The sequence below is a fragment of the Amblyraja radiata genome, chromosome 2 (assembly GCF_010909765.2).
Source record: "Amblyraja radiata isolate CabotCenter1 chromosome 2, sAmbRad1.1.pri, whole genome shotgun sequence".
NCBI classification, from domain to species: Eukaryota; Metazoa; Chordata; class Chondrichthyes; order Rajiformes; family Rajidae; genus Amblyraja; species Amblyraja radiata.
Window position 1 is genome coordinate 78,613,341 of NC_045957.1, and position 25,045 is coordinate 78,638,385.

Here is a 25,045-nt window from a genome sequence, read left to right on the forward strand (position 1 = left end):
CTGTTTTATTTCTGCACAGATGTGACTCCGTAATCACTGCAGTTTTTGTTTTTATTTCAAATTTCCAGCAACCAGAGTGTGCTACATTTTATGAATGATAAGGCTAATGTCCCTTTTTAATAATCAGTGATGTTGAAATTGTTATGAAGCAGTGAAGTGGATAACATAATGTGCTTTTGAACATTCTCCTGACCTCATTGCATCTGTCTTCACTTAACAAACACAAAAACGTTTCAAAGGGCATGATTTTGGGCCTGCCTTTTCCATTCAGTGATTAATGCTGTATCTGCAATCATTTTCAATTCTGATAATGTGACAGCACCAAGTCGGTAGACAAGCACTGACTCATACTCTACCACGTAATCCTTCAAATGATGTCAGCAGTTGATACATGCTATAAACATGTGTATTTCTGTGGCCATACCTGTCACAGGAACACAAAACAAAATGCATATTTGAGGGAAGGTACTCAAATATTATATCTGGCCGTTGTCTAACCATCTGCCTATTGAAAACCTACTTCAACTGTGTTTACCTTTTACCTGCCACACTTTGTCAGTCCTCTCCTCGCTGCTAACCTTCTTCATGTCCCTTCAATCAGTCTGAAAATGGGTCCTGCCCGAAACATTACCTATCCGTATTCTCCAGGGCTGCTGCTGGGTTACTCCAGCACTTTGTGTCTTTTTTTTACTTAAATGTATTTTGTGATTCATATACTGCGAAGTTACAATGGCATCACGGATTATAATGTTAGTACAAAATAATGATGTGCATCAGAAGCTTAAATGTACCTCTATAATTTTTCAGGTTACCAATTAGGTTAAGATGCAAATTTTATAGTGCTATTACTAGATATTTGAATTATGTATTTTATGTTGCTAAGAAGACATAACATTTGTCAGCTCAAATGTTAGAAATCCTTCTAATCAACACAATCTGTATTTTAAATTATTACTCTTCCAGAAATGCGCAGATTTATATCTGTTACGGAAATGTCAGCATTGTGCATGCACCGTTAAATGAATGCAGACATTGAGAACTATGAGCCTTCCAACACATATTTTATTCAGCAGGGGGCAAAGCAAGTCCAGTATCAGTAAGTTGATGTGACAGTAAATGAGAATTAGCATTTGATGCGATTAGTATTATAATTAATGAAAAAGAGCCTTATATTGGTAACCGATGAACATACGGTAGCTGTTTTCCCCAAATGGTTCTGAACACTCATATTGCAGATTTATTTGTAAACAAGAATCTAATTTTAGTTTTGCATAACCATAAGCCTTATTAATGTTAATATAACGAAGAACTGAATTACAACTTTCAAAAAGAAAATGATTGGCAATATGATTGGCAATATGATTGGCAATATGATGACATCTGTGGTTTCCTGAACTCTACTCTAGCAGACCAGCAGGCATGAGCAGAGTATAATGAAATGATTCAACAGACAAGTCAAGGTCAAATGATTTTCCACAGAGCAAGAAACATGAAAAGAAGACCAGCATGCCAGCAATTTTAACCTAAGAAAGACACAAAAGGATGGAGTAACTCAGCAGGACAGGCAGCATCTTTGGAGAGAAGGAACGGATGGTGTTTTAGGTCGAGACCCTTCTTCAGACTGAAAGTCATCGGAGAGGTTTTCACCTGATATGGTTGGTAGTAGCAGTATGAATAGTGGCATGCATGTTGGAGTAGTAGCAGGAGTCACTTTGGCCCATGATGTTTATACTGTTTCTTTGAAAGTGTGTTCATGTTTAGTGCCACACTTTTAGTCCATAACTCTATAAGTTCCTTATCCTTGGTATCCATCCCCAAAAAATATTATACTTGTAAATCTTCTCTGCACTCCTTGCATCTTCTTTTCTCTACTTCTCAATGTGTCCAGACTATTCTGACCGCTGCTAGACTTGTCATGTTCACCTACAAAAGGGCAAGGGCAGCCAACGCGGGTAAGGTTATTATCTGCAAGTTCCATTCAAGTTGCAACTACTCCATTATGGAAATATATCATTGGTTCTACATCTTCCTTGGGTCTAAGTCCCGGAACATTGTGGGCACCTTCACCAGACGAACTGCAGCTCTTTATACTTTCTCATTTAGGGATTGAGAATAAATGCTGATCTTGCCAGTCATGCCTCCATCTCCCCCATAAAATAAAAAAAACAAATACTTAAGCAGAAATCCAAAATATTTCAGGGTCCTGAATTCACAGCAATTATACAAATTTGGGGATGTGCTACTGGTGACTCAAATGAGTATCATGTTCTCTCACTTAAAATCCCAGTTGCTGCAGAAGACCAGCATGCCAGCAAATGGTATGGCTTGTAAACACCCTGCTTATCAAGTTTCAACCAGACTGCAATAATGGAGTCAAAGATTTATCTGAAAATAAATGTATGATAAAAGAACATAAGGCGATCCATCTAGCAGAGAGCTATTGCTTCACAGCTACTGGTCAGCAAAATAGAAATGAAACCATTTTAGGGGGAAAATTCAATGTTGCAAACCCTTCCATCATTTGCTTCAAAGCACACCTCACTGAAATAGGCTTGTTGTACTGCCATTTAAAATAGGGAAACAGTGACAGCAAGTCACAAGAGCAGCATCATCAATGGACATTTGACAAGCTGTTCAGCGTAAAGAAGAGGGGAGGTATGCAGACACTTTCAAGGTTGATCCCAACTACACCAATGCCAACATGAAAAATGCTGATAGGCAACACAATTAGGTCAAAATCATTCTCATCAGCAATTTCCTGTGAAAATGTCTTAGTCCTGTAAGCGGTGGCGATGAAAAAATATAAGATTTGTAAAATCTTCAAGCATAATCATCATCCAGTGTTCTAATCTTAAATCTTTTCTGCCCATTTTAAAGCTCTGTACTGAAAAAGAACTGTTTATGCTGGTTTATACCAAAAATAGACACAAAATGCTGGAGTAACTCAGTGGGTCAGGCTGCAAATGTGCAGAAAATGGATAGACAATGTTTCGGGTTGGGACCTTTCTTCAATTGCTGTGTTTCAACTTCAGGTACCATGTGGATTTGCAGTTTAACTGCTGAACTGGTAGTCTAGTAGCCTAAGCATTGATTTGGTGACATTCTACCACAGTAGCCAATGAATTTAAATTTAGATTAGTAATCAAATAAAGCTGTTGATGGTGATCAAATTGTTCGGCATAGTGGTGGAGCCATTGCCACACAATGTCAAAGACCCGGGTTCTAATCTAATCTCGGATGCAATCTGTGTTGAGTTTGTATGTTCAACCTGTGTGTAGTTTGTATGTTCATGCAATGCTCTGTTTTTCCCACATCCAAAGGCATGCAGATTGGTTGGGTAATTGGTCTCTGTATTTGATTCTGGTGTTTGAATAAGTGGTATAATCTGGGGAGGGTGTAAATTGACATGGGGAGAGTAAAATATGGGATGAATGTAAAGTTGGTGTAAAATGGTTGCGGACTTGATAGATGGAATGGCCCATCTGTGTTGTATTTGGCAATGAATCAACAACAGTATTGTCCTTCAGCAGAGGAAATCTCCCATCTTACCCTGCCTGCCCAATAGATCCATAATTACCTCTAATGCAGATTTGCAACCCCATGGTTTAGAGCAATTGAAGATGAGCAATAAATGATCCCAATGATGGCTATATTTTGTGAATGAATAAAATAAATAATCTCATACAATGGGTTTATTTTTTATGACCTTGAAGGTATTTTAGTTGGCTCCGATATTTAGGTAGGTCTTAAGGAAAAAATATCATACTTCTTTAATCGATAGTGGATTTCCTTTTTTGTTCCATGGAATCCCCAGTGTTTCTGAAAGGATCAAAACACTGTGGATCCTTGATATATTTTTAGGCTTTCACATAGAATAAATGTAATAGTGGATCAATAGAATGTTTTTTTTCTTACATCAGCTTATCTAGATACATTAGGGGCCGGTGTGTAGGAGCCATTTATGCTTAAGTTAGTTACTGCTAGTATATTATAGTATTTTGTCTAGATATTTCTAGCTATATCATTCTGAATGCTTGGGGTGGGTTTTGATACGTAGATGGGCGTGACTTACATTGAACTAAGCTATACGACAGGGTGTGGTCAGATCAGACGAGAGCTGGCACGGGAAGATAAGACAGTTTTTACCAGTTCAGATAGTAAGAATGGAAAAATACAATTTGTACAAAACACTTCTTTGTACTTACAACAACTTCAATTAAAATCAATGAAACTGTAAATATCGACTGCGTAAACTCTACTCCTCCTTGCCAGTGTAGTAAAGGCAATTAAAAGATGGACATTGGAAAGATAAGAAATTGCCATTACAGCCTGTTTCAAGAAGTTTCACCCTCTAGGACTTCATATTTAGTGTTGCTGTCATAATTAAGCGTTAACTTCCAGCCAAGTGAAGGATACTTTGATACCAAAGTAAGGATTAGAATTGAACCCCAAAGACCAGGAGATTGTTTTCCTTTTAAACACAATGTGTGGATGACTTTATGCAATGAGTCTCTCTGAAAAGCTTCTTCCTCCTTTCTTTGGAGAGGAACTTTGTTATTTTTGCCTGCTCTTCATTGTAGAATCAAAATATTCAGTTTAAATCAGTCAGGCAATTGGGAAAATAAACTGAATTCGCCAGTACTTGAACAAAGAACTGGAGGAACTCAACAGGCCAGGCAGCACCTGTAGAAGAACATGGACGGTGTTCCAGGTTGGGACACTTGTTCAGACTTCAGAAAGAACATTGGACCCATCCCAAAATGTTCTGTCCATTTCCTTCCACAGATGCTGCTTGTTTTTAGCTCAAGATTCCAGCATCTGAATGTTGTTCTTGCAATAAACTAATTCTTACCTCAGCATGTAAACCCAAAGAACACTGCCAGTCAATTTAAGCCAGAATTTTATTTTATATTGATTTACCTACAGACTATTGTGAACTTGGTTTGATAATTTATATTCATCTCAATTTGTCTTTAAATTAAATTGTGTCTACGCCAGTGCTTCTTTGGTATGGTAACACAATAATTTTACTGGGCTGATAAATCAGAGGCCTGGTTAAATGAAACTCTTCAAAGCAGTTAGGTAATACATTTGAACAATTAAATGAAGAAAAATACCATACCCTAGATTTTCATAAAAACCAACTCAATCACTGATATTCTTCAGACAAGGAAATTCCCCCATTTTACTTCGGAGTCACGTGAGTGACTACGTGAAGAGCCCGCTCAGCACGCATGCGCGGCATTGCGTTCAGCAGTGCAACAGCGGCCGCATCGGGAGTCAGGCGCTCCCGCTACAGGTGAAAGAACGGACCGTCAGGTAAGTACCCTGAGGGCGAGTTTTTCTTTCACAGGGAGCCTTCTGCTTTATTTCAGGCAGAGAAGAAAGGCTCTTGGACAAACCTGTCCCCCGCTCGACTCCACGGAGGAACGTTCCATCTGGGGGGGGGCAGCAACAGGCGGTAGGACCGCTTACAGGGCGCTCCGCTATCCCCGACACCGTGCCGAGCCCAGCCCGCTAGCACCTGAGCAGCGGGCTGGAAGTAAAGCTACCGAAGAAGCGTCCGGCCGGTGGCTTCCGACTTGTCGGACGGGGACGTCTCTCCACCCGCACGGGGAGGGGAGACAGCCGCCTGAGCTGCATGGAGCGGCTCCTGGAGCAGGTGCTCCAGCGAGACGCGCTTCGTGAGGGGCGCTCTCGCAGGGGGAGTTCAGGCACTCCCTCCACAGTGTCTTGTGCACTGTCCATTGCTTCCTCCTTACCCGAGGGAAGCTTTGGTGACCAGGACTGGGCTGGTCAAGAAGAGGGGACGCTGGCTGAAGATGTCGGGAGTATGCAAGGGGTGCAGATACAGGAAGAGCTGCTAGGTGTGGTGGACCGCTACGTGGCAGCCCCACGTGCAGGAGGCCGTTAAAGGCCAAACTAGCGGCCAGCATTAACAACCTCTCCAACAGGCCCCTACAGGAGCAGGTGGTCAATGAGGCCTTAGAAACATATACAGCTCCAGAGAACTGTGAGTCCCTTAAAGTGCCGGCTGTAAACAGCCAAAACTGGGGGCACGTTGGGGCAAATATTCGGAACCAGGAGCTAAAACTGCAGCGGATCCTCAGGCTCCTGACGTCAGCCATCACATTGTTTGCTCGTTCCGTGGACAAATACGGAGATGACCACAACCTTCGTAAACAAATCATAAGACCTGCCATAAAATCCTAAATTTGCGGGGTTGTGCAAAACCCCAGCCACTGAGCCAGACCCACTGCTCTTTGGCAAAAACCTCACAAAGCATATGAAGGATATGGAAGAAGCCTTAAAACACTTTCGGTCTCATGAGGGCAGGCCCCGGGACGAGCAAATCAAAAACAATAATTCCCAAGCAGCAGCACCCCCATCGCGTCCACCAGTCGATGTCTACCATATGGGACTGGTGAAAGCTCGGGGTCCGCATTCTATCACCGGAAGTCTTCTTTAGACCAGGGCCCAGAGCGGACCTCATGGAAAATGCGCCACCCCCCAACATCACTGCCACGTCAGACAACGTGCAAGACTCGTTGGACCGGCAGGAAACAGAAGAAATACCCATAACCATGGAGGTAGGTGGGTCTGGTTCCTACCAGCGTATAGAAAATAGGGGCTTAATACTAACAGGGGGGAGATTACACCTGTTTAAAGAAGCACGGGAGTCTATCATGAGTGATCAGTATATACTCAATGGCATTAGTGGATACAAAATACAATTCATACTAGGAAAATTGCAACCAGTTCAACATTCACCCCAGAGGGTATTTTCCCTCTCAGTTAAAGAAAAACGAGAGGGACAAGCTGAACTGGTGAGACTAATTACAAAGGGTATCATTGGGAAAAACAAAACATGAACCCTTGGAATTCGTATCAAATATATTCACTAAACCCAAAAAAGATGGTGGATGTCGCATCATCATTTACTTAACTTCTCTAAATATGTTTGTTAAGTATATACATTTCAAAATGGAAACATTTGTTACTGCCAAACAACTAATTTCCAAAGGATACTTCATGGCATGCATTGATCTTAAAGATGTTTACTATTCAGTACCATTCACAAGGATCATCGCAGATACCTGAAATTTACCTGGATGGGGCAGCAATGGCAGTTTAAAGCGTTACCCAATTGGTTAACATCAGCCCAAGATTATACACCAAGATACCAAAACCAGCTCTGGCAATATTAATGATATCTTAATAGTAGGCAAGACCATGGAATTGACCATGTCAGCTGTATCAGCTACCAAACAGTTGTTCGAAACCCTGGGATTGTCTTACATCCAGATAAACCTAAGTTGAAGCCATCCACAATCATGGACTACTTGGGCTTCACAATTAATTCAGTCTACGTGACTGTAACATTGCCAAGAGACAAAACAGTTAAATTGGCACAATCATGCAACAATTTAATGGTCAACGAATGACCAACTATTCGACAAGTAGCAGAGTAATTGGGAAAATGGTAGCAGCATTTCCGGCTACACAATTCGGACCTTTGGACTATCAAAACTTACAAAGAGCAAAGGTACAGGCACCTAAACGACATGCAGGTCATTATGATCGTGTCATGAAGTTACCCACTGAAGCAATATCAGAACTACAGTGGTGGGCAAAAAACGTTTGACATAGTTTCAGCCCTATTATCATCACTAACCCTACGTTAGTTATCCAAACAGATGCCAGTGCTCAAGGCTGGGGAGCAACTAACTCCATATCCAGCACAGGTGATAGATGGACTAACCCAGACTCATCATTACCACTTACACTGGGCATTAATTATCTAGAGATGTTGGGTGACTTTTATGGTTTAAAAGCATATGCATCAAATATGTATCACTTGCATGTACGGTTACAAATAGATAATACTACGGTGGTGGCCTACATTAACCATATGAGCGGCATAAAATCGTTATCATGCGACAAGTTGGTCAACACAATTTGGCAATGGTGTGTCGAAAGACATATTTGGCTATCAGCAATTTACCTGCCAGGTAAGCTAAATACAGTGGCAGACACCAGGTCACGTAAATTTAATGACAACATCGAATGGATGTTAAACCCCCAAAAATTTGCAAAAGTTATCAAGCAATATGACACGCCAGATATCGATTTATTTGCATCAAGGCTAAATCACCAGGTACCTATGTATGTCGCTTGGGAACCAGACCCTGAGGCAGCAGCGGTAGATGCGTTCGCGCTGGATTGGGGAAATTCTTCTTCTATGCATTTCCTCCCTTCTGCCTCATCAGTCGGGTACTACGCACAATACAAATGGACTCTGCTTCAGGTATTTTGATAGTACTCGACTGGCCTATGCAGCCATGGTTCCCAATACTCCATGACATGGTTGTTGAAACTCCGATGGTATTCCCCAGTGACCCAGAGTTATTAACACCCAGTGTCGGGCACAAGCCACCCGTGCCATGAAAAAATCAAACTCCTGGGTTGCAGATTCTGCATAAACCACTTCTGGGACTGGGATTATCAGAACAAACCATCGACACCATGTCAGCATCCCTCCGAACATCCACTAAAAAACAGCACTTGTCCAGCATCAAAAAATGGGAGAAGTACTGCTGGGATACAGGGACCACCTACTCAACCGCTACAGTTACCAACGTACTGGAATTCCTGGCGAACCTTCACCACGATGAAGGACTCAGCTACAGAGCCATCAACACAGCTAGAAGTGCCCTGTCTGTCTATTTAAAACAAGCTCCAGGACAACAGGCCATGGGGTCCCACCCGCTGGTGGTCAAACTAATGAAGGGTATTTACAACTCTAACCCCTTAGACCAAGGTACACCCATATATGGGATGTCAGTGTGGTCCTGACATACCTCAGGGGATGGCCACCAGCCAGGTCCCTCAACCTGGAACAATCTATGCTCAAAACACTCATGTTGATGGCACTTGTATCTGCACAGAGGGTCCAGTCACTACACCTATTGCGACTGGACACCATGCTCACAGCTCCAGACCAGATCTCTGTCATTATCCAGGGACTGATCAAACAGAGCAGACCATGAACACCTAATCCAGTCGTGGAATTCCGGGCTTACCCGCCAGAACCACGGTTATGTGCCATGACCCACCTACTGTCCTACATAGACACAACCAAAAATATTCAAGGGAGATGAAAAGCCTTGTGGGTCAGTCATAAAAAACCTTATGGTCGGGTGACGAGCCAAACCATTTCGAGATGGCTCAAGCAGGTGCTAAAAGCTGCTGGGATAAACACTAACATGTACAAATCTCACTCCACCAGGGCAGCATCCACGTCGACGGCCAAAAGAATGAACGTGCCTATAGACCACATCTTGGCTACAGCAGGATGGTCGGGGGAAAGACCGTTCAGAAATTTTATAATAAGCCGTTGGCAAAACCTGCTTTATTTGCAGGAAATTTTTTACAGACTGCAAATATTTAATTTAAGCCCAGGGGAGCAATTTAATTTCTTTGTTGTTATTGTTAAAAAATACCATTGTGTTTTTCTACAAACAGATTCATTGGTTGATTACGATAACACACTTCCTCCCTCAAGGACTTCGGCAGTGATGTAGTAATAACTGTTACACGGTTTGAAATCACAGAGCTTTAAAATCTTCACGTAGTCACTCACGTGACTCCGAAGTAAAATAGTAAGATTAAACAAGAACTTACCAGTTTGAAGTCTGATCTGTATTTTATGAGGAGTTACGATGAGGGATTACGTGCCCTCCACTCCCACCCTCAATAATATGGGTCAAACTGATAACTGATGTCTCCTTTTCTTTACTATGTTTATTTCAATAACTGTGTTTATCTGTGATTCCACACCGCTGCTTTGAAATATGCCGCGCATGCGTGCTGAGCGGGCTCTTCACGTAATCCCTCATCGTAACTCCTCATAAAATACAGATCAAACTTCAAACTGGTAAGTTCCCGTTTAATCTTACTATTTTATTTGGTCTGATCTATATATGACCGCAGACAGATAGCAATATGGTTGACTTTAACTTTCCTTCTCAATGATATTAAAATCTACTTAATTTAAAACTAATTTGAGATGGGCATAAATTATCAAACCTAATTCACAATGGCCTGTGGATAGATCAATATTAAAAATTCTTACCATATTTTGGCAGTTCTCTCGGACTTTCTTGGGATTTACATGCTGTGATAAGAGTTAGTTTATGGCACTATATGAACAATTGTGTTGTGGTTACATGGCCATGGTCAGTGCACCTGGGCTAATTCGGAAAGATGCAGCTTCACAAGGTTCAGCCAAGACAGATTGAAATGGGGAGCATTTGACCCAGAACGTTGCACGGATTTTGATTAACGATTTCTGCAGTTACGAATGACTTCAGAGTGCAATTTATTTTTGGCATTTCACCTATAAGGCTTCGAAATTGCTTCTTACTGCTTTTGGCAGCCTGAGATGAATGTAGCCCTTTAATCCCAACTACAGTGAGAGGTGCTTGAAATGCATTCCTTTAAGTCAGGTCGAGTCGAGTTTATTGTTGTAAGCACAGGTATGGTGAGGTATGGGTACGATGAAAATCTAGTTTACAACAACATCATGGTCACGTAGACTCAAACAACAAACACAAACATAAATTATACGGAAATTATACATGGGCAATGCAATTTGGAAGAGAAAGTCACAGTGTAGAGTGTGGTGTAAAGTAAGTAAGTAAGTAAGTAAGTACATTTTATTTATGTAGCACATTTAAATAAACTCGCGTTGAAACCAAAATGCTTTACATAGATGAAATTAGGTTTTCACACAACTATATAAAATAAAAAAAGGAAAATGACACAACACACTATAGAATTTAACATGAAAGTCCCCCCTCAGCAGAATCAACATTTTTCACTGTGAGGGAAGGCACTAAAAAGTTCAGTCCTCTTCCTCTGTGTTCACCCGAGGTCGGGGCCTATTTGAAGCCTCCGCAGTCGCCGCAACGGCGGCCCGATGTTACAGGCCCTCTCGCCGGATGATGGAGTTCCGGCGTTTGGAGAAACACTCTTCAGCGGCTTGGAGTGTCTGGAATGGTCGCTTCCTCCCCGGAGACCATGGATCCCGAAGTCCACAAGCCGTGCTGGTCGGAGCTCCGATACTGGCGATCTCGGTGAGAGATCCCAGGCTCCGCGGTGTTCAAAGTCAGCGCCGCCCGCGGCTGGACATTCCGCGACCACAGCTCCGCGATGTTGGAGTCGGCGGTCTCAGCACTCCAGAGCTTACCACACGGCGGTCCTCGGTAAGGCATCGCCCGCTCCCTGATGGTGCTTAAGCGCTGTACCACTGCCAAAGCTGGGGTTCTGGCCGGTCCCAGCAGGAAATGCCGCTCCAGTCCCGTTGGTAGGCCGCGTGGCAGTGGCAGTAAGCCGCCTCTCCGACCAGGTAGGGACTAAGAGATACAGTTTCCCCCTTCCCCTCCCCCCATCCCCCACATAAAAGAACTAGAAGACCTCCAAAAAAAACGTTTCAAACACACTAAAGGTAAGGGTGAAAGGATCGACTGCAGGCAGAGCAGCCATATACAACGGCACCCCACTCCTGCAGTCTGCTATCTAAGGAGGGAGAGAGGGAGAAGGAGAAGGAAAAATATTTACAGAGAAAGAACCTGAACAAACCTACTCTCACTGATTCTGTGAGGATCTTATTGCATGAATATATTTCAGAATATGTTTTATCTCCTTTGCATCAGTGAAACCAAGCTTAGCCTCGATGACTCATTTGTGTTCGAACACTGGATCTCCTGGTTGCTAACCTTTTTAACTCCTCTTCTTATTCCCTTGATGACCTTTCTGTTGTGGGGCTGCTCCATTGCCAGAGTGAGGCTGTAAATATGCTCCTAAAGCTTACCCCCCCCCCCCCCCCCTTAGTCTAGTTCAGTGAAACACTGAGGCAAGCACTGGACCAATAAACTTTATTTTTTGAACAAACCACAAATCCCCTGTACAAACCACCGCGGGTTCTATCCTTGTCTCTGCCTGGCCAAACCCTTCAGCCTCGTGCAAGCAGACACTTCCAAAAGGTCACACAGTCCCAAGCGCCCTTCCAGAAGATTGCCAACGGACCTAGTGGGGGCTACCTGAGGTCTTTGAACCCTGAGAGGCCGAACTACATAGTGGTGGTGCCCCTTACAAGCAAATCATACATATCGATTACATTAAAGTATTATTGGCAGTTCCCCAACCCAATTACAAAGAGTCCCACTACAATGTTTCTCAGAAGCTTATGGAAGGAAGTCAATTAATCAAATAACACAACATTCTCCCGGGTAATGTAAACAATTTAAACAAGGCTTCATGCTTCAGCCAATCATCAAACAGCAGTAAAAACACTTTGTAACATTATTAACAGTTAATACAATTCCATTGCAGCTATACAATCAAAACAATGCATTTACAACACCTTGGTGTTTCATACATTTTAACAATAGCAGAGGACATCTGGATCTTTCCCCATCCTGTTTATCAATCTGGGGCTCAGGCTAGCTGGCGCCATTCACAGCCTGTAATTTTCCACAGACAGAGGTTAAGCAAGTCTATTGTCTATTGTCTATTGTCTATGCAAGTCTTACAAATGCAGGGATCCTCCATTTTATAGTGTCTTTAATTTGGTCAATATTAACAAGGCCACATACAAACTGAAGGAACTGCACCTCATATTTTGCTTGGATAGCTTGCAACACAACAGTATGAACATTGTATTCTCCAATTTCAAACCTCTACCCCCACTCCCCTCCCCCCCCCTTCTTATGAGGTGAGTGATGTATTTTACAGCAGAGGTAAATTTCAACCAATTTGACCTGAGGGCAGGAGCAAGATAATATAATTTTGTGTGAGTTTTCAATTTTCTGACACTTACAGGATATCTGATTTCATCCATGTTGTTTTCTGCAATCCTGTGGATCACCACTAACTTCCTCCACTGCTGGACTTTTATATCCTGAATTTGCAGTCTGTGCAAGACCACATGTAAATGTTCCCCCATGTCTGTTCCTAAAGCTTTGGCGCATATCATCTTCATTATATTCGTCTGACAATGACTTCGACATACATCTAAATTGTCCTTAACACTTGTTGCCATCATTGAGAAATGCCTCTCATCTCATCTCAGAGGACGATGAAATAAACCATTATTTCTTGAAGCAAGGTAATTATCTAGAGTTCAGTGCCTGCAGGAGTGGCAACAAAATCGGTCTGTGTCTTCAAACAGGAGTTGAATAGGCATTAGAGAGTAAAACAAAATGTAGTGTTATGGGAAAAGAGAGGTGGAGTGGGCTTTTCAGGATTGCTCTGTTCGGAGATGTCATAATCTCGACAAACCAAGTGACCTCTTTCTATGCGCTATCAATTCTCTGGTTCCATTAAACCTGATCCACTCATCAAAGCCAAGGCCATAATGCTGGTTGCAAGTGGTCTTTCACTCTTCATAAAGTGAGCAAATTAAAGGAGCTGAAATAAATTGTAATTAAATTAAACATATCCTGATCTATGATAGGACTCATAAAACATGCTTATCGTACAGTTCTGGGCATACACGTTATCACAGTAAAAAGCGATGGATTGGGGAACCATACTAGGGAGTTTGACCAGGGTGATAAGGTAAAGATGCACTCCTGCACTATGATGCTTCCATTTTACAATCTCTCTCTCGGTCTCTAGGCTGACCTTCATTTCTGGACATCATTTTCTCCAAACGATGTCCAGTGTAATTCCTCAGAGGGAAAATATTCCAGCTGTTCCTGGAGCCTTCCCCATATAGAACCTGACTGCTGCACGTCCTCCGTCCACAGTCGGATTATTCTACACAATATCTATGCCACATAGACAATAGACAATAGACAATAGGTGCAAGAGGCTATTCGGCCCTTCGAGCAAGCACCGACATTCAATGTGATCATATGCCCTTCTCCCCATATCCCCTGACTCCGCAATCTTTAAGAGCCGTATCAAGCTCTCTCTTGAAAGTATCCAGAGAACCGGCCACCATCACCCTCTGAGGCAGAGAATTCCACAGACTCATAAAGGGCCTGTCCCATGAGCATGCGACCTGCATGCACCGAGCGCGAACAAACTGGAAGCGGGGGCCACGCGGAGGTCGAGTGAGTGACGTGAAGTTCGAGCTAAGTCCGCGGGAAGTTCACGCGTGACGTACGGCGTCAGGACGGTGCGTAAGGCGTCGAGACGCTGCGCACGCGCGATGTCGGGACAAGCCTCCGCACAACTCCATACGGCTCCGGCGATCAAAGTGGGACCGGCCCCGCGAGGCCGTACGGCTCAAGCAATCACGCGCTTGCCACATGGAGTCGCATGCTCGTGGGACAGGCCCTTTACTCTCTGTGTGAAACTTTACAGAAAAGTTTGGAATGTACGTAGTTTCTGGTTACTGCATGAACAGCCAGCAAGGTATCATGACGCTCCACCCTTTACACTTCACAGCCACACAAACCAACATCTTCAGACCCGACCATTGCAGACTCATAGATCTCGTCAGTTGGGTAAAAAATTCCACAAGCCTATTGGGACTTCTCAGTTAAATGTGAGATTAAAATATGAATTTAGCACTGTCTCTTTAACTAACATAGGTATGTCTATTTAGGTCTAGACGATAAACACCTTCCAAATGAAGCCATAATGCAAAACATATTTTTGCGTCCTTTCTCTGTCTACATCTATTTGACGCTAAGGTATGGCCTCCCCTGTTAAATCTCACAACAGCTAGAACAGCTGAAAGTGCCGCTGAACTAAGACAAGTCATTATAACTTTTCCCCCTCCTCCTCCCTATCCCCTCCCCCTCTACCTCCCTCTCCCCCTCCCTTCCTCTTCCCCTCCCCTCTCCCCTTCCCACCCCCTCCCCTCCCCCTCCCCCGCCCTCCCTCCCTCCCTCCCTCCCTCGCTCTCTCATTCTTTCTCTCTCTGTCTCTCTTTTAACAGATCACTTTCTTGTTGGCACTTAGGTCTGCTCATTGCTCTGCTGCCACTGCAATCTCCTGATTCAGGTGCAGTATATGTTCGAATTCTATTCCCCCTCTACTATTTTCTGCTGAAACCTATTCATTTAACAGCTTCAAATTCCAGCTTAGAAAGCTGAATATCTTTTTTCTCATAACTCTCACATACCACTGACTATTGCTGTAGCCTTGTGGAACTTCGAGGATTCTTTCCCTCACCCCTCTCCCCCCCCAGAACATGCCAACATCTTGTCTCTGCTACAATCCATTGTCCCAATAAATGACATTCTCCTTCAACTTATGCATTCCAAACAATTCACTGTGTATGCAAACAGCGGATTTTTTGGCACCTAACCTCAAATAAAGAATCAAGCATGTTGACTATCTTTATTATACCATTTGGAAAATGCAGATTGTTACACATGCTCTTTGGAATACTTCCAGTTCCACAGAAAACCTGACAAGGTAAATGGAAGTTCAGATTGGCAGCGTGTTCTGGCAAAGTGATATTTGATTTCATGTGTAGAGAATCAAGAGCAGGCAAATCCCAGTAATGTGATGCTGATAATGATTTCAAGCTGACCAAAATCAAATAAGGTTTTCATCGTTGCAATTTTTAATAAAATTAGTAAGTCTATTTGGCAACCGATTGAACCACCTAAACTGTTGAGGCAGGTTAATTATTGCTACCTCCCTCCTCCTCAAAAATAACACACAGGGGTCTGTTTCTCAAGTGTTATATTGGAACATCTGAGAATTTATGGTAAAATGTGAATAGAGTCTTGACTGAATTGCTCCTCCTGTAAACATGTATATATCAGAATTGGAGAAGGTGCAATTCAAAAAAAAATCACGTCTTTTCACAGACTTGAGAGGTTACAACTGTCAGCGGGACTGAACAGGCTGGGGATATGTTCCTTATCAAATGGAAGACTGAGAATGATGAAGAGAATTGTTAGTCTAGACGTAGCCTCTCAAACTTTCTGGAGATTCAAAAGCTAGAAGCAATAAATATAAAATATTCATTGGTAAATCCAATAAGCAGTTCAAGCATAAACCAAATGGACCAAGTGGTATTGTATTGACCAAGTTTGTATTGTCAACCTGAGTATAAATCCGTGTAGTGGATTGAGCAATAATCTGAAGCTATGGAGATTAAAAGTAAGCAGATGATATTCTCACCATTTTGGACCACTGTGAATTGTAACATTGCAGCAAAAATAAGCACAGGAGGCTGGTTTATATTCTGGTGTTATGTAATCATAAAGATAATTTTAATATAGCGATTACCAAATTTATCCTGGGTTTCAAAGTTGTTCCAGGAAAATATTTGCTTGCCTCTTATGAACAAAACAGTGAACAATATATTCTTCAGTGTGGCATTTAATTAATGTCATGCTAAATAATAGATGGAAATCATTACTAACCTTTGGAAATGAGGAAGGGTTGGCACCAAATAAGGTCAGCAGGCCAGGAGAGAATAAACCCACCTATAGTCTCTCACTATTAGTTTGATTTATTTGAAATTGTCAGACTAATTCAACACTAGAGAGACACATGGTAAAGGTAATTCATTGGCTATGCCATGGCATTCAATATCATTTACTGTTAGGTATTCAACTGACATATCAAGAGTTACCACAACATTATGAATCTAGTCAAGCCATTGATCAACAAATAATCCATAATAGGACATTAATGTTTTTTTATATTTATACATGGCTTAATTGACCAGACATATATTTATTGCCTCTTCATAATTGTTCTTCAAATGTGGCACTTGCCAACCTGGCAAATGCAGAGCATTCCACCAGGTTCGGGAATAGCTCTTCCCCACAGTCATCAGGCTACTAAACTCAACTCATACAAATCTCTGAACATTAATAACCCGTTGCACTTTATCTGTTTATTTATTTATGTGTGTATATACATATTCAATGGTATATGGACACATTGAGCTGTATTTATGCCTACTTTATTCTGTTGTGCTGAAGCAAAGCAAGAATTTCATTGTCCTATCTGGGACACATGACAATAAACTCTCTTGAATCTTGAATCTTCACAATCTTGATGAGCCTTAAAGATGTTGGTAATACTTCAAAGGAATCTAGGTGAGTTACAGCAGAATTCGTAGTTCCCCTACTCTTGAGAAGACAATATTTATGTGGTTGGCCCATTTAAGTTTCTGATCAATGGTGATGCCCAGGATTCTGAAGATGTGGGATCGAGTTGTTGGAAATATGATTGAACAAGTAGAAGAGGTGATGAAAAACATCCTTTTGGGGATGAAGCTGGTAACTGTTGGAAATACTCAGCAAATCAGGCAGCATCTGTGGAGGAAGATTCTGAGTAGCAATTTGGCACCATGGCTCTTTCAGCTGATGAAAGGTCATTGGTCACTCTGTCTTCACTGATACCATCAGGTCTGATGAGTATCCCCCAGTATTTACTGACCAACTTTCAGATTTCCAATCTACGTAGGGTTTTTTTGAATTAATTTGTTTCTGCATCCATGCCTGGAATGTGAATGGTACAAGTAGTTAACTCTCACTTACGCCTTGAATGTTGATCATACCATACCACACACATAGAATGACAACTTCATAATCTGTGGAGATGTGAATGGAACTGAATACTGATCATCAGCGAACATCCCCACTTGTGACATTTTGACAGAAGTAAAACCATTGAATAGGTAAGGATGGTTACTCCTAAGATTTCCTGCAGCAACGACCTGTGGCTGAGATGATTGACTTCCCATTACTGCATCTCCTGAGGCTGGTTATGATTCAGGCAGGTCGACAGTTTTCCCTTTGATTAGTATTGCATTTTACCTATTGGGACTCACAGATGTCACAATTGATCAAAGACTGCCTTGATATTAAGAGCATTCATTCTCTGAAATTCAGCTCATTGGTCCATTTATACCCAGGCTTGAATGAGGCCCAGAACTGAATGGTTCTGACAGTACATTCGTCATGCATCAACATGTGGTCTACAGCTGAGTAAATGCCACCAAATAGCAAACTTGCAATAACTTAGTAATGATTGTCCGTAATCCTGATTCAGCAAACAGCTTTTTGTAGATTATTTGTGTATCGCTGTTGTGTATATTTCATTAATTCTACTAAGTTTCTATCCTGACTGTTATTCATTGGTGGGACCTTTCATCTTTAGTTTTTATGTTTATAATAATCCTATATTCACTAATTGTTCATTTTGTTTAGATTAGTGATACAGCGGGGAAACAGGCCCTCCGGCCCACTGAGTACACGCTAACCATTATATTCACATTTGTTTTCTCCTTTGGGTGAATTTTGACTATTCCTCATTTCTAAAATCCTTGTCGTTAATGTAAGATCAGAATTGAAGTGGCATTTGCAGGAAATTCCGCTGAAAATAATCCAAATTTGCAGATATAAATGGTTTGCAGCAAGATAACATAGCTAAACTAGTGTACAGATGATGTAATCACATTAGCTAATGATAAGCAGACCATTGTGGTTGATCGAGAACAACAACAAATACGTGCTGGAGGAACTCAGCGGGTCACGCTGTGTCTATGGGGAGAAATGGACAGGCAATGTTTGGGGTTGGGATCCCTCTTTTGTGTGTTGAGTAGAGGGAGAACGCTGGTAGATACATAGAACAACAGGTGCAGGAGTAGGCCACTTGGGGATGAAGCACCGCCATTCAATATGATCATGGCTGATCATCTGAAATAAGTACCCTGTTCTGGCTTTTCCCCCATATCCCTTGATTCCTTTAGCCTAAGAGCTATATCTAATTCTCTCTTGAAAACATTCAGTGAATTGGCCTCCACAGATTCACAACTCTCTGGGTGAAAAAGGTTTTTCCTCATCTCAGTCCTAATTGGTCTACCCCTAATTCTTAAACTGTGACCCCTGGTTCTGGACTCACGCAACATTGGGAACATTTTTCCTGCATCTAGCCTGTCTAGTCCTTTAAGAATTTAACATGTTTCTATACAAATCCCTCTCATCCTTCTAAATTCCACTGAAGGGAAGCCCAATCGACCCATTCTTACAATGTGAGGATAAGTGGTGGGGAAAAAACTGGCAGATAGTGGGTACATACAGGTGAGGGGAGGTGTTTGGCAGATAGGTAAAGGTAGTAACAAAGCTTAGATGTGATGTTGAGACACAAGAGTGGCAGATAAGGAGTGAAGTGTCATTGCTACTATCACTGCCCTTCTGCTAATAAACCCTCATCTCAATCCTTGTCCCACACCTCTCTTTTCCAGCTTTCTCGCTCTATTCCATCAGCCTGAAGAAGATCCCAGCCCCAAACAACTTCTGCCTACTTCCCTCCACAGATATTTCCTGATCCACTGACTTTCTCCAGCACTATTTATTTTTTGCTCAAGATTACAGCATCTGCCATCTTTTGTGTCACCATTTTACTGCTAGAACTAAAGCTAGCACAGCAACAAGAAGCCAAGATAAACAAGACTTCCCCTTATGTTGCAAAGATGAGACTTGCTAACCTAAATTACTCCAACTCATTTTCTCATGTGTGTTGGGCACATACTTTTTTCTTGTCACATAAATTCATCTAGTCAGCCTTTTATTACAACTGTGCTACATGATTTAATTGCTCCCTGCTCCACGTTCTAATCACTAGCCTTTCTGAATTTCCCATTACATTTAGTTGTGACTATTTTACATTGTATTCCTGAGATACATGCCACATGTGAAAATGTTCATCTTGTTAAACCATTTCAAGATCTTAAGCTTGCACATCGCTTCACCCTCTGAATTTTTTGTTCACAGATTTATGACTGAAGTATGTAAACATATAATTGTGTCACTAAAGCATTGGAGCAACAATGAAATGTAACAAATATTGGTAGCAAATATTTCAACCAGAGAGTATTTACAAGATAGGAACAGACCATTCAGTGAAATTAATTTATGTTTATCCTTTCTTCCTCAAGTGATCATCCTTTGTTTATTCCATTCATAAAGTTCTTTAAATTCAAATCTGATGGGATAGGGGCAATGTTTCCATGTTTTTTTACATGGAGGGCAGTGAGTGCCTTGAACGTATGGGGGTAGTGGTTGAGGCAGATATGATAGTGGCATTTAAGAGACTTGCAGGGAATGGAGGGATATGTATTAAGTGCATCCCTCCCTAATCTTGTTCCATTTGTCATCCTCCAGCCTCTTTCTCTACCTCCCCTCTTCCCTCTTCACACGTACTGTAACTCCATCTGCCCATTTTTTTTCTTTCTTGTCTGTTTTTACCTAATACCCACCAATCGCTGAACCTTAATCTCCTGCCCGTATCATTAGTAATCATTGTGTAAGAAGGAACTGCAGATGCTGATTTATACCGAAGATAGACACAAGGTGCTTGAGTAACTTAGCGGGTCAGGGAGCTTCTCAGGGGAAGGGGAAGGGTGATGTTTCGGGTCGAGTCCCTTCTTCAGACTATATTTGAGTCTGATGAAGGGTCACGGCTAGAAGCACCACCTATTCCTTTTCTCCCGATACGCTGTCTGACCCGCTGAGTTACTCCGGCGTTTTGTGCCTATTATTAACAATCATTGTTTTTAATTAAAAGATCAGGCTACCAATCTCGTGCAATGTTTAACGTTTTAAGTTTGGAAACTGGAGATTGGTATTTCTTTCTCTGCTCTATACTTTGATAGGAGAGATGAATTTTGTAGCCTTGTCCCCTCAAATGGTTTTTTAAATAAATTAAGGCAAAACGGTGACACAGCGATAGAGTTCCTGCCTTACAGCGCCAGAGACCCGGGTTCGTAGTTCAGTTTGTATGTTCTCCCCATGACCTGCATAGGTTTTCTCCCACAGTCCAAAGACGTAAATTATTGTAGGCTAATTGACTTCAGTAAAATAGTAAATCGTTCCTAGTTTGTGTAGGATAGTGTTAGTGTGCGGGGATCGTTGGTCGTTGCGGACTCGGTAGGCCGAAAGGCCTGTTTCCGCGCTGTAGCTCTAAACCAAACTAAATTAAACTAAACTAAACTAAACTAAACTAAACTAAACCACATCAAACTCCAACTGCCCACCTCCTCACTTTACCTGGTTTCACCTATTACACACGTGTCCTTGTCTGACCCTTCACTCTTACCTCTGTACACTGACCATCTTCTCTTTACACTTTCAGTAAAGATGCGGGATCACAAACCAAAATGTCAGTTATTCCTTTGCCTCCTCAGATACAGTTTACCCCTCTGAGTGTTGACACAAAATGCTGGAGTACCTCAGCAGGGCAGGCAGCATCTCTGGAGAGAAGGAATGGGTGACATTTCAGGTCGAGACCCTTCTTCACACTCTTTTCTTCAGCATTTTATTGTTTAGCTCCATCAGTTCTAATTTAGCAATTTATGAATTATTAGCTAGTGATTCCATAATTATTTGGTTGACGACCTTGTATTTTAATTGTTTAAATTTGATTTTATTTGCATTTTGGACTAGTTAGTAATTTTACTGAGGATACATTGAACAAAATATCAAACTCTGCATTCTCTGATCTTACCTCTCTGGTAAGTGAAAGGATAGCTATCAGGCCAAGGATTTAATGATTAGTTTTGCAATCATAACAAGATCCATTCCTTAAAATTAGATATAAAAGAGGATGAGTCACATAGTTAATGCTATTATTCAATTTGTCTCTACTTAAAAGAAAGCAATAATAAATTAATTACATTTTCTTCCCTCTAATATTTTATCTTGATAATGAATTACTTTGTCAGGCACTATCCTTTTTCAAGTATTTTCATTCCATATATTTAAATAAGATTTCACAAAAGAACATAATAAATGCTCTTAGCAAATTAAAGATAAAATGGACAGCAGCCAGTAACAATTGCAAACTTTTGTACTGGGAAGTAAATTTATACCTTTAGTGCTTTCTGTTACAATGACAGATAACTCTTCAACTGACAACCATGTACAACATTAATTGCACACACGATACCAGGTATAATAAATTATATATATATGGGAAGTCTGAAGTACTGGAATATTTCCTATGGGACATAGGGAGCTCTCAAATAGTGGATTTTAAAATAATGCTAGATTGAATAAAAAAAGATAAATTTCCGACAGATGAGGTCAATTAAGAATAATGCCTTAAAAAAGAGGAAGAGAGATTCAGCATAAATACCTTGGGCATAGATACCTATCTATTATACCATATAGAATGAACTGGCATATTTTTATAAATACCCTTGCCATAGATACTGTATTAGCTGAAGCAATTATTTTTCTACTTTTCAAAGGGAAAGTGGGTAACTATATGGCTAAGTATTAAGGGGCAAACAAGCAACATAAATTTGAACATGTTTGAGATTATTGTACCAAAGCAAATCAGTGGGGCATTTTACATTGTAACTCTCCAAAGCTAAATTGTCTGTTAATGGATTAAAAACAAATGGGACATACAGGCAATTACAATGGGATTTTTGTATTTTGTAGGGAGCTAGATAGGGCTCTTAAAAATAGTGGAGTCAGGGGATATGGGGAGAAGGCAGGAACGGGATACGGATTGAGGATGACCAGCCATGAACACATTAAATGGCGGTGCTGGCTCGAAGGGTTAAATGGCCTACTCCTGCACCTATTGTCTATTGTCTATTGTCTATTGTATTAATTCATACCTATACCATTACTTTTTGGGACTATTATATTTCTCCTTTGCAATGACAGCTGGCCAAAATGCAATTGTAATCTTCATACGTAGTATACAGGCATTGCTGGCTATGTCCAGCATTTGGAGGCTCAATATCAATGGTGCTATAATCTGTAGTACTAAAGAAGACCAGTTGAAAGAACTTAGCAATTGAAATTCATTGCCGATGAGCCAAGTGGCTTGCTCGACCCTTTATGTCAATTCGTAGTCAACTACAAACCATGTGCGACTGGAGTCAGTTGTAAACCAAACTTGAATAGAATGGCGGATTTCCTTCCATTAATGTCCTGAATGTATGGATAGATTTTTATGAGAATGTGTTGTTTTCACATTCACTGATACTGATGCTGCTTTTTTATCCAAGATTTGGGTCAATGTCTGGCAGCTTCGACAGTAATGCATTTATAATTCCATCTTTATGCCTGTTCCAATGGACCAATGTTCAATGGTCCCAATTAAACAGCAGCAATGTAGACTGATACTGGAATCTATTGCGTCACCCAGGTTGACTGAAGAAGGATCTCAACCCAAAACGTCACCCATTCCTTTTCTCCAAATATGCCGTCTGCTCCGCTGAGTTACTCCAGATTTTGTATCTAACCTAGGATGAGATTGTTTCATTCTGAGTGACCAGGCTTGGGTGAAATAATGTGCGGAAAGATTTAACAAAAGTGCAAAAAAGTGATGTACCTAGATTGAGCAGCACGGTGGTATAGCTGTAGAATTGCTGCCTTACAGCACCAGAGACCCGGTTTTAATCCTGACCATGGGCGCTGTCTGTGTGGAATTTGTACATTCTCTCTGTTACCTTTTGGGGTTTTTCCGGGTGCTCCAGTTTCCTCCCACACTCCAAAGATGTACTGGTTTGTAGGTTAATTGGCTTTGGTAAAATTGTAAATTGTCCCTAGTGTCTATAATAGTGTTAGTGTGTGGTGGTCGCTGGTCAGCATGGACTCGGTGGGACGAAGGGCCTGTTTCCGAGCTGTATCTCTAAACTAAACTAAAAGATCGGCTAACTAGGAATAACCTATTTTCTTTTGTAGAGTAGTCAACAACTAGAGAAAGCCAGAGATTTAATTAATAAATAGAATGACTGGAAAGGAGTGCAGGTATATTTTTCGACCTTTAAATTGATGACATTTTACATCTTAATAACCAAGGTACAAATATTTAAAAACTCCTGGGTATTTACATTCCTGCAAGGTTTCAGATCAACTGGTGGAAAGTCTTAATAGTGTTTAATCTGATATGGATTTGATACAGCAAATAGGCCCTGACTGTACCCCTTTTATTTTGGTTATTTAAGATAAAGTCATTCTGTAAATGAACTAATTTTAAGATTTGAGTCCAGACATGCCTTTATAAAATAGAAGATGCGGAAGAGAAAAAATGCTGTGCTGTTGAAAGTTGATTTGTTTTTTTTTACCAAGTCAACAATGCACACATTTCTGGTGTATTTTCGTCCTTTGGGAAATCTATCTTTCTCCAATGAGATTCCTTATCTCTGTCGTATCTCATTTTTTCCTTGTAAAAGTATTTCCCCAAGTGATGTCAACTGTGTGGAAAATATAAAACTTTCACCGGAAAGGAGATTTTTACAGCCTCACTGGTCTGAAAAATCACAGTTCTTATTTACTTACAGATCAATTGCTTTTTACTGACAATTTTCCTGAAATTATGCTATTTAAAAAGACTGAATCTGCATTTATGGACTTCACTGAAATTTGATAACTTTTAAGTAAGTAAGTAAGTTTAGTAACTAAGTAAGTAAGTAAGTAAGTTTATTGGCCAAGTATTCACATACAAGGAATTTGCCTTGGTGCTCCGCCCACAAGTAACAACATGACATACAGTGACAGTTACGAATGACTCAGAAAACACCAAACATTAATAATAATGAAACATTAATGATAAAACACCATTGATCAAGCATGTGAACCAACAAAATACCAGATCAAAGGGAGGCTACAGATTGTTGGCTGTTGAGTAGAGCAACTACTCGTGGATAAAAACTGTTTTTATGTCTGGCTGTGGCAGCTTTGACAATCCGGAGTCGCCTTCCAGAGGGAAGTGATTCAAAGAGTTTGGGGCCAGGGTGAGAGGGGTCAGAGATGATCTTGCCCACTCACTTCCTGGCCCTTGCAGTGTACAGTTCATCAATGGAGGGAAGGTTGCAGCCAATAACATTCTTTGCTGATCGGACGATTCGCTGCAGCCTCCAGGTGTCATGCTTGGTGGCTGAGCCAAACCAGACCATGATGGAGAAGGTGAGAACAGACTCTACGATGGCCGTGTAGAATTGGACCATCATTGCCTGTGGCAGATTGTGCTTCCTCAGCTGCCATAGGAAGTACATCCTCTGTTGTGCCTTTTTGACTGTGGAGTCGATGGT

At 41.3% G+C, this 25,045-nt stretch overlaps 1 protein-coding gene and 1 long non-coding RNA gene across 4 annotated transcripts in view; both read left to right on the top strand.

Annotated features, from left to right (window-relative positions):
* The window catches only part of LOC116990921 (cadherin-12-like), an 878,073-nt gene that overhangs the window by 702,206 nt on the left and 150,822 nt on the right, over nucleotides 1–25,045 (top strand). The gene's annotated exons all lie outside the window — the stretch shown is intronic.
* Nucleotides 2,983–12,351, top strand: LOC116990935. Its single transcript, XR_004416663.1, has 3 exons — nucleotides 2,983–2,994; nucleotides 8,816–8,821; nucleotides 12,245–12,351. It is a non-coding gene; the product is annotated as an uncharacterized LOC116990935 (long non-coding RNA).